This window comes from Zea mays, chromosome 8, assembly GCF_902167145.1.
Source record: "Zea mays cultivar B73 chromosome 8, Zm-B73-REFERENCE-NAM-5.0, whole genome shotgun sequence".
Taxonomy (NCBI): domain Eukaryota; kingdom Viridiplantae; phylum Streptophyta; class Magnoliopsida; order Poales; family Poaceae; genus Zea; species Zea mays.
This window is the reverse complement of record NC_050103.1, coordinates 57792879-57806839: the sequence shown is the minus strand read 5'-3', so window position 1 is coordinate 57806839 and position 13961 is coordinate 57792879. Positions and strand designations below refer to the sequence as shown.

Genomic DNA, 13961 nt, shown 5'->3' with positions numbered 1-13961 from the left:
TTTGCAGGGGATTTTGTAGATATATTACAGGGCTCTGCCTCGTTAAAAAGCTCACCCCCCAGGAGGAAAAGAGTGCGGGCTGGAATAGTATTGCTTGGTGAGTTACAAGGGCGCGTGGGCCCTGAGGGTTTAAGCAAAAAATTTGCGGAGATTGTCAATATTCCAGGAGTGCTCTAAGTCTTCGTCGGATGGCGTTGATAGCAGGTACGCGCTGGGGGATGCCTTTGACTTGACGATGAATGGACCCTCCCATTTTGGCTCCAGCTTGCCCCGTGACTCTGTCTGGGTGGTCCGGACGAGTACGAGGTCTCCTTTGTTGAACTCTCTTGGGACGACCGTGTTGTCGCGTCAGGCCTTGGTTTGAGCTTGGTATTTGTTGAGGGCCTGAAGGGCGAAGACGAGGTCTCCGTCGATGAGGTCTTTAGACGTTGGTTCACCTACGTCGGGGACTACTGATGTGCTTGTTCAGGGCGACCCATGCTTTATCTCCTGCGGCGTCATGGCTTCCGATCCATATAATAGATGAAAAGGTGTGAATCCGGTTGCCCGGCATTCGGTCGTGTTTAGGGCCCAGACTACTTCAGGTAGCTAGTCGGCCCATTTACCCTTCTTGTCGTTGAGAAGCCTTTTCTTGATGGCAGTGAAAATCTTGCCATTGGCGCGCTCGACGACGCCGTTGGATTGCGGGTGGTACACCGAGGCGAAGGCGGGCTTGGTGCCGATGGAGAAGCAGAAGTCCCTGAAGTCCTGGCTGTCAAACTGTTTGTCGTTGTCGACTGTGAGCTCGGACGGGACTCCGTATTGGCAAACGATGTTTTGCCAGAAGAACTTTTGGGCGGTCTTCAACGTTATTTTGGATACTGCCCTGGCCTTGATCTACTTGGTGAAGTATTCGACGGCGACGAAGGTGAACTTGAGGTTCCCTTGAGCCGTAGGTAGTGGCCCGAAAATATCCAGCCCCCAGCGTTGAAGTGGCCATGTGTGGGCGATCAGCTTGGTGAACTGTGAAGGGTTGCCCGAGCGGGGAGAAAACTTCTGGCAAGCTTCACACGACCTCATGACTCGATTCGCGGTGCAGATTATCGCGGGCCAATAAAATCCTTGACGTATCACCTTGGCAGCAAGGGCCCTAGGCCCTGAGTGGGAGCCGCATGTTCCGCTGTGGACTTCGCGTAGGATCTGAATGCCTTCGGTTTCGGTGACGTATTTTAGCATGGGTTGACTGATCCCCTTCTTGTATAGCTGGTCCCCAACTAGTATGAAGTCCCGGCTTCAGTGCTTGAGGCGCTTGGCGTCATTGACGTGACTCGGGTGGTAGTATCCTTGCAGGAACAGTGTTATTGGGGCTCGCCAATCTTTAGTCATAATGAGGTTGACGATGCGATGGCCTTCGGCGTCGTTGGTTACTTGTAATTCCTCTATGTTGTGGACGGCTGGTGTGCCAATGACGTGGTAGAACACGTCGGAGGGCAAGGTCTCGCCTCTGGATGCTGCCTTAGGCAACGCGTCGGCCTCTTTGTTCCTGTCGCGGTCCACATGTTGTAAGGTGAAGCCCTTGAATTGTCTCTCGAGACTACGAACAGCCATGAGATACTGCATGAGTGCGGGGTCTTTTGCTGAATATTCTTTTTCGACCTGGCCGGCAACTACTTTGGAATCTGTCTTTACTATGCAGGTAGTGACACCGAGCGCTCTCAGCTTGCGAAGGCCCAGGATGATAGCTTCGTATTCTGCTATGTTGTTTGTGCATCTGTCGGATTCCAAAGCGAAGCTAAGGCGTGCTGCGTATCTGTGCTTGATGTCTGTGGGTGATGTGATAATTGCAGCTGCGCCTGCCCCCGCATGGCACCATGCGCCATCGCAGTGGATGGTCCACAGCTTCTCTGGAGGTTCTTCTTGCTGCTGTGTCGGCCCAGTCCAGTCGATGATGAAGTCTGCCAGGACCTGCGACTTGATTGTTGTCCTGGGTTCGAAAGTGATGTGGTACCCGGAGAGTTCGGCTGCCCATTTGGCGATTCGAACGGACGCCTCCGGGTTTTTGAATAGTTCTCCTAGTCCCCTGTCCGAGGTGACCTGCACTTTGAACGCCTCGAAGTAGTGGCGCAGCTTGCGCGATGCCATGACGACTGCGTAAGAGATTTTTTCCAATTCGGTCATGTTGCACTTGGAGGCCGTGAGGACCTCGGAGACATAGTAGACTGGACACTGCTGGGTCGTGCCCTCTCTGTCTTGCTCTTCGACTAGGGCTACGCTGACTGCATATGGAGAGGCTGCGATGTAGAGCAGTAGAGGCAGCGAGGGGTCTGGACTGGTGAGAATTGCTAAGTCTGACAGGTGTTGCTTGAGTGATGCGAAGGCTGCCGCCTGTTCCAGTCCCCACGCGAAGTCTTTTGCACCATGCAGTGTCTTGAGGAAGGGTAGACTCCGCTCTGCAGATCTGGAAATGAATCTGTTGAGGGCGGCTAGTCTACCTGTCAGACGCTGGACGTCCCTGGTTGACTGCGGGGATGACATGTTGATAATTGCCTGAATCTTGATCGGGTTGGCCTCGATCCAGCGGTGCGACACCAGGTAGCCCAGTATATTCCCCTAGCGGACTCCGAAGACGCACTTCTCAGGGTTGAGGCGAAGTCGTGCATCCCGCATGTTTGCAAACGTCTCTGCGAGGTCAGCCAGGTGGTCTTCTTTATTTTTTCTTGCGACAACGATGTCGTCTACGTACGTGAAATGTTGCGGCCCACTTGGCTCTTGAGCACCGTCTTGGTGAGGCGAGAGAAGGTTGACCCTGCGTTCTTGAGTCCCTCCGGCATCTTGATGAAGCAGTACGTGTCGAAGGGTGTGATGAAACTGGTGCTGGCCTTGTCTTCCTCCTTCATGTATATCTAGTGATAGCCGAAGAAACAGTCAAGAAGTGACATGACTTTGCATCCGGCTGCACTATTGACTATCTTGTCAATCCATGGTAGCGGGAAATTGTCCTTGGGACAGGCCTTACTGAGGCTGGTGAAGTCAATGCACATGCGCCACTTACCGCTTTTCTTTTGTACCATGACTACGTTGGTGAGCCACATGGGGTAGGCGATTGGTTCAATGAAATTGGCCTCCAACAGGCATGCACTTCAGCTTTGGCGGCTTCCGTTTTTTCATCGAACATTTTGCGCAGCCGCTGCTTTTTTGGGCGCACTGAAGGGTCGATGCCCAGGCTGTGCTCGATGACGGTGCAGCTAACTCCGGCCAGGTCAAGGGCGGACCAGGTGAAGGCATCTTTGTTTCTGGAGAGACAGGAGATGACCTTCTCCTCGTCTTGCGAAGTTAGGTCTTCGCTTATGATGACTGTTTGGGCGTCGCCGGGTCGAGGGGAACTGTCTTCGTTCCGTCGTTGCTCTGCAGCTGTGCTTTTGCTTTTTCGTCGGCGGCTGGGCAGGTCGCCTCGGAGACTTCGCGCTGTGTCATAAGGCAGTGTATGTTCCATTTACCTGGAACGAAGTCTCTCTCGATGTTGCGCGCAGTCTGCTGGTTACCGTAAACCATTATCACGCCTTGTGGACCCGAAATTTTCATGCAGAGGTACAATCCGTGAATGGCCGCTTCAAATTTATTGATGGAGCCCCGACCCATTATGGCATTGTAGGGATAGACCATGTCGACGATGTCAAAGGTGACCTGTTTGCTTCACGCATTGGGTGCTACGCCAAATGACAGGGGTAATTCTATCTTGCCCACGGGGAAAGTGCCCGTGCCGCCGAAGCCATATAGGGGGTTGTCCGAAGGCTTGAGTAAGCTATGGCTGATGCCCATGCGGTCGAAGGCGTGCAGGAAGATGATGTCCGCTTGGCTGCCGTTGTCGACTAGGACTTTGTGCAAGTCCCAGCCTGCTTCGTCGAAGGTTAATGGCACATGTGACCACTTCGTTTGCATGACTGGGCCGGTGAGGGCGACGTGGTTGACACTTCGGTAGTGATCCCTCTTTTGCCGCTTCGTCTCGAAGTCGACGCTGGACCCTCCGGTGATCATGTGGATGACTCCGCGATACGGCTGATCGGCGAAGTCTTCTTGTTTTGGTGCTTGGTGGTGATTTTGGTGGTGCGGGATCGGTTGATGCGGAGGCAGGAGCGGAGGTGGTACGACTTGTACCTCCTAGTGGTGCTGATATGCGTGGTTAGGTTGATGTTGGGCGTGGACGTTGTTGTATGGTTGTGGGTGGTGGTGTTGATATGTGTGCGCGACAACTCTCTGGTTGTTGGATGGTAGTGCCCAAGACATTCTATCCCTGGTGGCCTTTGTTTCCGGGCAATCCCTTGTTGGATGTGCGTAGTCTTCACCATGAAACAGGCAGTAATATCTGCGTGGTTGTTGCGCCCGTCCTCGGCCCCGGCCTCGCGTGCCATTGCCGCGGCCCTGGGGGGATAGTCTTGACGGCGAGCGGCTTCGCCGGCGGGGTGCTGGTTGGCTATGTTTTGCACCTGCTACTGACTGCGGCTGTCCCATCTGGAGTTTGACTGCGAAGGCCTTGTCCAGGTTCGACTGGACCGCGGAGGGTCCTTGGGCTTTCTCTGAGACTCGACCTTGCGTTGATGGAGCTCTTCGGATCTGGCGTACTTCTCGAACAACTGATAGAGCTCTTGGAGATTTTTGGGTGGGTCCCTGATGCAGGGACTATATAGGATGCCAGCCCGAAGGTCACTGATGGCATAGTGTATGGCAATTTGGTCATCGACCGAAGGCAGTTGTAACTTGAGAGTGAGGAACTTGCCGTAGTATTCCTATAGGGTTTCTTTCTCTTGTTGTTTGCAGAGTGATAGCTCGGCCAAGGCATCTGTGTCTGGACGGTACCCGTTGGGGGCCTTCGGCTTCCTAAGGTCCTCAAAAACATGATTTAACAATGTTTCTGGAGTATAATACATAAACAGGTACCTTCGGACTCTGATCAGAACCACAACGTGAAAAGCAAGCACAAAGAATACGAAGGTTGGCGCAGGACCGAAGCTACGCACAAGGGAGCTTCGGCATGTTAGCAGAAAAAGGAACCGACTTAAAAGGAAAAGGCTATTCAGACCTCGATGGGTTACTATAGAGTCATTAGCAAATGTAAAGGGCATGGATGTAATTTTACATGGGCTGCGTCTCGTGCCTATAAATAGATGAACAGTGCTCCTGTACTGTTCACGCTGACTTGGCATTTTGCTTTTGCATCACGCTAGTACTTTTACTTTCCCTCAAGCCGAAGGTACATTGTAATATAATATCATTTCTATTTTTCCATAATTATAAAATAGAAATGAGTTGATAATAATACATAATTGTTCATGTTATCTCTTATACTTTATATGATTCCTTCTTCATTATTATGTGTTGTGCTGATGAAGGTATGTCCTTCATAACCTTCGTCCGAAAATCATTATATCTCAAGGGAAATAATGCTTCGAAGGACGAAAGACTTTAACGTTTAACAATTTTTGTGTTGCCTTGTTCTTAACTCATAGCATTTGAGAACAAGTCCCCAACATTGGCGCCCACCTCCGGTGAACTCTTTTCGACCACTTTCGGCAAGCATCGACCTTCGTCATGCCACCGAAGAAAGCTTCAGCGACAGGGGCTGCCGCTCTGCAGCCGCTGGACCCGAACCAAGAAACCCTTTCTCTTCGAGAGGCCCGAAGCCAGAAGAGGAAGGCCACTAGTCAGACACCCCAGGAGGACGAATTGGACCAGGAAATCAGGAACATGGAGATGCTTCATCAACAAGTACAAAGGAAGAAGGAGAAGATAACTCGACTAGCTGACCTTCAGAGGCAGATTGACGAAGCTACTGAAGAAGTACGCCATCTCGCCTAGGATGAGCAAGAGCAAAGGCCCCAACATAGGGAGCTTCACCAAGAAGGCTTCTTCAATGAGGATGAATAGTATGAGGATTTCCATCATGGAAATTTTGCTTTTGATGATGCTTCTCCTCTATCAGCAGAACTATAGGCTACACCTTGGCCCCCATCTTACAAGCCACCCCAGCTCCCCATGTATGACGGGCACTCAGATCCGAAGCAATGTCTAATGAGCTATGAAGCAACCATATCTTCATATGGAGGCAATACCGCAGTCATGGCGAAATCTTTCGTCATGGCAGTCAAGAATGTTGCGCAAACCTGGTACTCCTCTCTTCGGCCAGGAACGATCACATCATGGCACAAGCTGAAGGGCATGTTAATCACCAGTTTCCAAGGGTTTCAGACGAAGCCGGTTACCGCTCAAGCTTTGTTCTAGTGCACGCAAGATCACGAAGAATACCTCCAGGCGTATGTCCAAAGGTTCTTGCATCTGAGGGCACAAGCGCCAACGGTGCCCAATGAAATTGTCATTGAGGCCATGATCAAGGGGCTTTGGCCAGGACCTACGGCCTAATACTTTGCCAGGAAACCCCCTCAGACCCTGGAGAAATTGCTTCAAAAGATGGATAAATACATTCGCGCTGATAATGACTTTCGTCAAAGAAGGGAGGAAGCCTACAGGTTCTCTGAGATGACCAGGGGCTTCAGAGGGAGAGTCCACCCATGGCACGTCAGATCAATCCATTCCTCCCAGAATGACGACAGAGGAAGTCAGCAACAGAGGCCACAGTATTCCTCGCAAGCTTCGGGGCAGCAGCAAAGCTATCTTCGACCGCCAGCTCCAAGGGGCAGAGGCGCCAGGGGCTTCAGAGGAAGGTTTGGGGATCAACCCAGGAAAATTTATTGTTTATTCTGTGGTGAGGACAAGGGCCATACTACAAGGATGTGCCATGTCACCATTCAGAAATAGAAGGAAATAGCAGAGGCTGCAGCTCAGCAGAATCAGCCGAAGCAGGTCATGCATACTGCTTCATATCATTCACCCTACATACCAGAGTATGTGGGTAACCATCCTGCAGCGTCTGTTGCTTCGGCTAGTCAGCCACATGCATCATGGCCACAGCCCCCACCCCCGCCACCACTACAACCTGCATATTCACGCGGCCAACAGCAAGAAGGGAGTCAACAAACCCATCAGCAGAGAGACTTCAGGGAGGAGTCCGAAGCTCGCACAGTCAATAGTACTGTGCCAGAGTCGAAGCATATCTACTAAGAGATATCCTACCCCTGAATCAGTTTTGACATTCATTGTCATTCTCTTTCTTACTAAAGAAAAGTTGTTAAAAACTTAGTTTTCTTGGCGTTTTCAATTCCTTGTAATAGCTTCGTTTTTGTCATAGTGAAAATATATTTTCCCCACAGACTTACAGAGTTCAAAAAAGTTGTCGAGGCACAAAAAGCCATTCCTAAGTCACAAGTATCTTCAAAGCTACAAAAAGTCGTTCTACTGAACGCAGCGTAAGTTTGCCGAAGCTATAAAAAGTCATTCCTAAGGGAGCACAGTGTAAGTTTTCTGCTCAAAAGTCGTTCCAAAGGGAATGCAGAGCCAAATACCACCGAAATATAAGGCGAAGCGCGAAAAGTCAACGCGAATACCGCCGAAATAGAAGGCGAAGAAGTTCAAAAGACGTTCCTAAGGGAATGCAGAACTAACAACGAAAAGTCAGCGCTGATACACCGAAAAATAAGCGGTGAAGCCGAAAAATAAACGACAAAGAGATTGTGTATTCCATTGTGGGGATGTGTGTCTTCGGCACAAATATCATCTTGCATAGCATAACATCATCACATCATTTGCATAACATAACATCATACATCATGTCGCGTCAATGGCACAAGAAGTGGGTACAATGTTAACCTTCGGAGAATGCTTTGGAAAAGTGGAATTGTGCTAAGGCACAAAATAAGTTTTGAAGAGAAACAGATTTATCAGCTCTGAAGTGGAGAAAAAAGTGTATTGTTCACGAAGCATCAGTGTTATGGAAACGCTTGAAGCATTTTTTATAAAGTACTCTGATTTCGAGGAACAAAGTCTATTATTGATGAAGCATTAATGTCTCTGCGACGATTGGAGGATTTTTTACGAAGCATAAAAACTCTTCCTTATGAAGCATGAAAAGAAGGGAAGGTGTTTTTTCGCCGAAGGCACAAAAACGGTATGTACAATAAAAATTTCATGCATCGCAAAGAAATAGATTACAAAGTCATTTACACATTACATTAAGAACTCATGAGTACCAAATATTACAAGCGAAGTCCAACAAATGTTACATTAATATTTTGGCAATATTTTTTTACAATATCTATTCTTCTTCTCTCAAAACTTTGTCTGCAGCTTCGGTCAGTAGTTGAGTAACAACTTCATCCATAATGGTTTCAGCCATGCTAATAATTTCTGATGATTCTTTCGCCTCTGCTTCGGCCAATGGCTCATAGGGCTCCGGGGGAGGAGATAGTTCGGTTGTGGTAGAAAACATAAATAAGTTCGAAGTCACAAAAATAAAAGATAAAGTTAAAGCTATTAAGCAATACCTATCCATCTTTCGAGTTCTGCAGCTTTTTCAGCCGCTTTTGTCGCTACTCTAGCATCGTGGGTATCTTTTTCGCTCTTCTTTATTATCTCGTGAGCCACCCCTCGGCCGCCATTTTCCCATATGTCAGTAAAGAACTTTCCGCCAACTATGCTTGATTCGGCCGAGGGGTCCTTCGTATCATCAATAGATAAAGTAGATTCGGATTGGGCCAAAGCTTTCACATGATCGCAACCTGATTTCTCCAAGATAGTCGCAATTCCCCTCGCACTTGAGAAGGCGCAGACGTCCCCACGGCCATTCAAAACTTCCTCAAAAGCTTCGGCTTCGCTGTTGATCCATTCAATTGGGCCCTCAGGGTCGCCTCTTACGAAGTTGTCTTCATTGGAATATGCGCCAACATTGGCGAAGCTAGTTTTTATTTTTCCCACACATTCTATGGATTTTTCATAACATCTTTCTTTTGAAGAGCGAAGTTCTACAACTGTTTTCTCCCAATAATTTTACCAGTAATCACTGGCGTCTCGGTCAGCTTCGGCAATAGCACATTTTAATTTTGCTTCAGCCAACTATTTTCGAAGATCCTCAATTTCGCATTTCTGGGCTTCCACTACTAGAAAACCCCCCTTGTAGCTATGCTTTTTTGGACAATAGGCACGCTTTAATTCGTCTCTATATGAATGTACGCACGCTTTCCAAAAACGTGTTAGAAGCGTCTTCGTATGGACCGTATCAGACTTTGTAGAAACGATTATTGTAAGCGTATATATTAGATGAATAGACGTTTCATAGACACGTTAGATGCATGTTTAGACACATTGATACGCTTTTATAGATGCGCATATAACATGTGTCTATTATTGTTGTTACGTCATATAGTAACGTTTCATTATGTGTGAAAAATATAGATACGATATTATAGATACATTCATAATTCATGTGTATTACTATAGTCACGTTTTATAGTGACGCTTTATTGCGCATTAAGGAGTATAGAGACGATAAAGTAGGTGACACGAATGATGACATGGCAGGTGATGTGGATAGGTGACATGGCAGGTGATGTGGAAAAATGACGTGCCAGGTGATGTGGAAAGGTAACGTGTCAGCTGAACTGGCGAGTGACACATTTTATAGTAATGCCAAAACGCGTTTTAACAAAAGTAGAAACAATAATATAGCCACGTTTTTATTGTGTGCCTACGCATATCAATACGTTATATAGTAACGTCAAAGTGTGTATTAAGACCTGTAGAAACGATTTTGTACATACATCTATATTTGTTTGTAATAATATAGACATGTTATATTGTAACACTTTATTACGTGCCAAAAAAGATGTTTTCATTTATATATTTATATATATAAATGTGCATCGAGATGAATGTTAAAAAAATCAAATTATAAACCCTCAATAATATTGCTTTTGGCCTTGGCAAAATATCAAGAAGCTAACTAACTCGATAGCAAACATGTTCAGTAACTGCCAATTGTGTTCACAAAGAAGCAAAGCCAAAGTGGCAATATCATACAAATATCACTTAAAAATTTTAGTAACTACTAGAATCTAACTGATTCACTTTGCAATTATACTAGGCTTCCCATCTAGCTTTGTCCACGCCATCTAGCTTTGTCAACGTGCTGCAGGTACCAACTTGTTGCGGGTACAAGATGAGCTTCTAGCTTGCTTCACCTATTAAGCATGTGTTAGATCAATAACTCAATTTAAAGTTGTTATGGGGACACATGTACTTTTCAAATAAAAAAGAAACTTACATGTGTAATTGGCCAAGGAATAACATAGCTAATAGCATCAATTAGTGTACGAATCTGATTAGATGGTCTAGGTACCTCCTCATATATAATATTTCCAAGTTCAATATTTTCAAGGCCTTCAACAAGAACCCCACAATATTCTAGTCCAAGCTTTGCTCCTAATATTTCTCTTTGGCTATCTGTAGTCACTAACTTCCCTTTGGCCACAACTCTGCCTTTGTTTATCAGTGAAATAAGGTAGACTTGCTTTTGTCTCTACAAATTACAAAACATGAACATATGATCTTTTGGTAAAAAAAACATCATAATTGGAAAGAAATAAGGCAAATAAAACCACATACTGATTCTGATATGCCCATGCTGGCAGCTTGAACCCTTCGAGTTCTCTATAATAAACATCAAATCATAGCATCACTTAATCAAATTATGCTTTATATTTTAATTGAAACAATAATACAATTAGCTTAGACATACCATGTTGTGCAATATAGGATCACTTGGCAAATCTGTGACTACATTGCCATCAAGTTGTGCCTCCTACAGGTATAGTTTCACTCAATTATTATAGAAAAAGAAAATTATAAATATTAGATTTTAATAGGGAATGTAGACGAACAGGAACCAATTACTGAACCCTAGAGTTGCAAAAGAAAGCTAATCCTTCCAAAAGCTAGCAGACCAGTTCTGAACATCTTATAACAGTAGAGTTGCTTTAGGATTTTAGATGATTCAGCACACGTTAGTATATATGAGAATTCGGCATCTAACTTTAAAATAGTTCTAACTTTACAGGCACTACATGGAGCCCTTAATTAATGTATCACATATTCTACCTACGGATTGCCTTTTGTAGGCTAGCCTTTGTGTAAGGGGAAAGGAAATGCTCTACAAGTACTGTGAAAAATGAGGTGTTGCCCACAAACGAATCAGCAAACTCATCGTTGACACTGGTGCTGCAGAGGTTCCAAAGCTGAACATGCTTCTCAGAAATGCCAAAGAAAGCGGGGTGGATGATCTTCAGTTGATGGAGGGTTCTGAAGCTATGGAGATGGAACCTGAGCTTCGATGTCTTAAAGCTTTACTATCACCTAGTACTGGGATAATTGACTCTCATTCACTCATGCTCTCCCTTTTGGTATGATGACCAATTGACCATCATATAAATGAACACAATTTAGAATTTTAGGGCAAAAGTCTTAGATCAATCTGAATTTGCTTTCACTGTAATTTTATTTTGATTGTTGGTGTGATTCAGGCTGATGCTAAAAACTTGGGAACAACTATATCATATAACACATCAGTTACCAGTGGGCATGTTGGATCCAATGGCCTTGAACTCCATGTTTGTGAAAGCAAAGAGCTGCAGAATTATCATGTAGGGTCTCATGTGAACGCACAACTTGTTTTGCTTCCAAAGCTTGTGATAAACTCTGCAGGTCTGAGTGCAGTTCCACTTGCCAAACAATTTCATGGCCTTGACCAGGCATTTGTGCCCACTCCTCTCTATGCGCGTGGGTGTTACTTCACCCTCTCTCAAACCTAGAGTCCTTTCAGTCGGTTAATATATCCTCTACCAGAGGATGGTGGCATAGGAGTTCATGTCACTTTAGATTTGAATGGCCTTGTTAAATTTGGTCCAGATGTTGAATGGATATCTGATGGTGGAAAGGACCATGTGTCATGTTTTCTGAACAAGTAAGCCATTGCAAACATGTGTACATTCAGTTATCAAAATATGCCACTGTTTTTTAAACATCAAAATATGTCACTTTTTTAAACAAGAGACCCCTCTCAATCGAACAATGTTTCCCTTCCTTTTTTTTCTAGGGCTAAAATTTTCATGTCGTGTTTTGGAACATTTAACTTCTTGGTTCATGACCAAAGGATGTAATAAGTTATTGTAGATACCATATTTTTTTAACTGGCATGCCGATGCTAGTCTTATTTTGTTTATGATAGAATCTGTAGCAACTTAGTAAGTTAGTTGTGTTCATGATAAGATATGTTATAGATATCTGGATGTCACATAACTGAACATTGTTTTCCCAAGAAAATGCAATTCAGTGTTGTACCATGCTTCTAGCCATTCTTACTATCAGCGTGATTTATGGAATCTAGAGTATTTTAGTAATTATCGTGAGGTTTGTAACTTTAGAGTCTTATCTTCATCAGGTTTGATTACTCAATAAATCCCAATCGCTGGAGGTTCTGCGGGGATGGAAGGTGAGCGTTGGCGGCTGCGGGATGAGGGGCTGCGCGGAGGATGGAAGGTGAGCGTTGGCGGCTGCGGGGGAGGCTTAATCATTTGCAAAATAACAACTTTGAAGCAGGTAACAAAATACAAAAAAATACAAGATACATGTGCATTGGTAATTGAGTAGGCCTTTCTAACATACCTTTGAAGGTGTTTGCTCATGTGGTGCAGATGTATGGACTTGAGTTCGTCCAAGACTTCTATGGCCAGATTGTTGTTGCTGCTGCTCGACATGAACCATGTTCTACAAGCCATTAGCAAGAGCTTGAATATTATTATATAGTAGCTAATGATATTTAATAATTGAAATAAAGGAAGTATACATGCACTTCATTTGTTCGAGAGGTCACATCAGCATTTGAATCTTCTTGGATGCTACTCGTATCTTTGGCAACATAATTTTCAGATTTGTCATCTTCATTGCATTGGTCATAACTATCACCACCCTGAAATATTTGAACCAACATACTGTTAAAAATATGCTCTTATTCTAGAGAGGGAGGGGGCCATTGTTGAATGCAAGCTTATTTCATTTTGTAAAGCTTCTCTCATCTCTGGGGTTAAATCTTCTGGATACTTTTTTGCCATAAAAGTAAGCCAATGCTTCATGAGACCACTCACGGATTCCATTTTATTGTCAATTTCATTTACTTTCTCTTGGTACATTCTTTCTTCCTCCGTTTGAATAACAAACGGTAAACCTTGAAAAGCTTATACTTGACTCCAGTACTTATCATCATAGTACCCACGTGCTTTGAAATCCTTGGCAACAATATCATTGAACACTTCATTGTAATCTTTAGATGAAAGACGATTACCATCGTTGTTCCCTCTCCTTTTTTTAAATTCCTCATAAGATGCAGCCTATTGAAACAAGTATATATGAAGGTTAAGGAACTATAAGCTGATTTTTAGATCAAGCATAAATCATTTATACCAGAAAATGTACGTACCATCAGTGTCTCTGCCTTTTCTGTTGTGTATCTACCATTCTTCTTTTTATGAGCTGCCTCCCATAGTTCTATCCTATGAACCTTTCGTTTAGTTCTGGTTTCCTGCATAATTTAGTTATTTGGCTATCATTTCAATCCTCAGATAGATGATAGTGAAATTTAACAAATATGGATGAATATTTATCACCATCTCTTTTTTTAATCTAGCAAGGCTTTTCCTCCCACATGTGTGTGCAGTCTTCTGTTCTTTTGCACAACGAGAGTTTGTGGAACATAATTTCTACAAAGGCAGGCAATGATTAAGCAATAATGTAACATTCCTTGATTAAAAATTGATATAAACGTGTTGAGTAAATAGATGGCACCTTATGTTGCTCTTGGCACCAAATTCCAACTAGAGATCTCCATTGATGTTCATTAGTCGTTAGTGGCTTCTCTCTTAGGATTTCTTCTAGAGTTCTCTCGTCACGATTGAAGTATTGTTTCTTCAACTTAGATTTGTACGCTCGCCACCTATTATTAACTGTCCTTAGGATCCAGTCCCTTGTAAGATGTATGGTTTGCCTTG

The 13961-nt window shown here is 44.7% G+C and overlaps 2 long non-coding RNA genes across 2 annotated transcripts; both read right to left on the bottom strand.

The window, feature by feature from the left end:
- Positions 1 to 10186: 10186 nt before the first annotated feature.
- On the bottom strand, positions 10187 to 10725 carry LOC103635224 (uncharacterized). Its single transcript, XR_557233.3, has 3 exons — positions 10661 to 10725; positions 10528 to 10572; positions 10187 to 10441 (listed from the first exon to the last, which is right to left on the bottom strand). It is a non-coding gene; the product is annotated as an uncharacterized lncRNA (long non-coding RNA).
- Positions 10726 to 13265: 2540 nt separating this feature from the next.
- LOC103636948 (uncharacterized) lies at positions 13266 to 13645 on the bottom strand. The gene is made up of 3 exons (XR_002264000.1): positions 13581 to 13645; positions 13394 to 13495; positions 13266 to 13304 (listed from the first exon to the last, which is right to left on the bottom strand). It is a non-coding gene; the product is annotated as an uncharacterized lncRNA (long non-coding RNA).
- Positions 13646 to 13961: the final 316 nt, after the last annotated feature.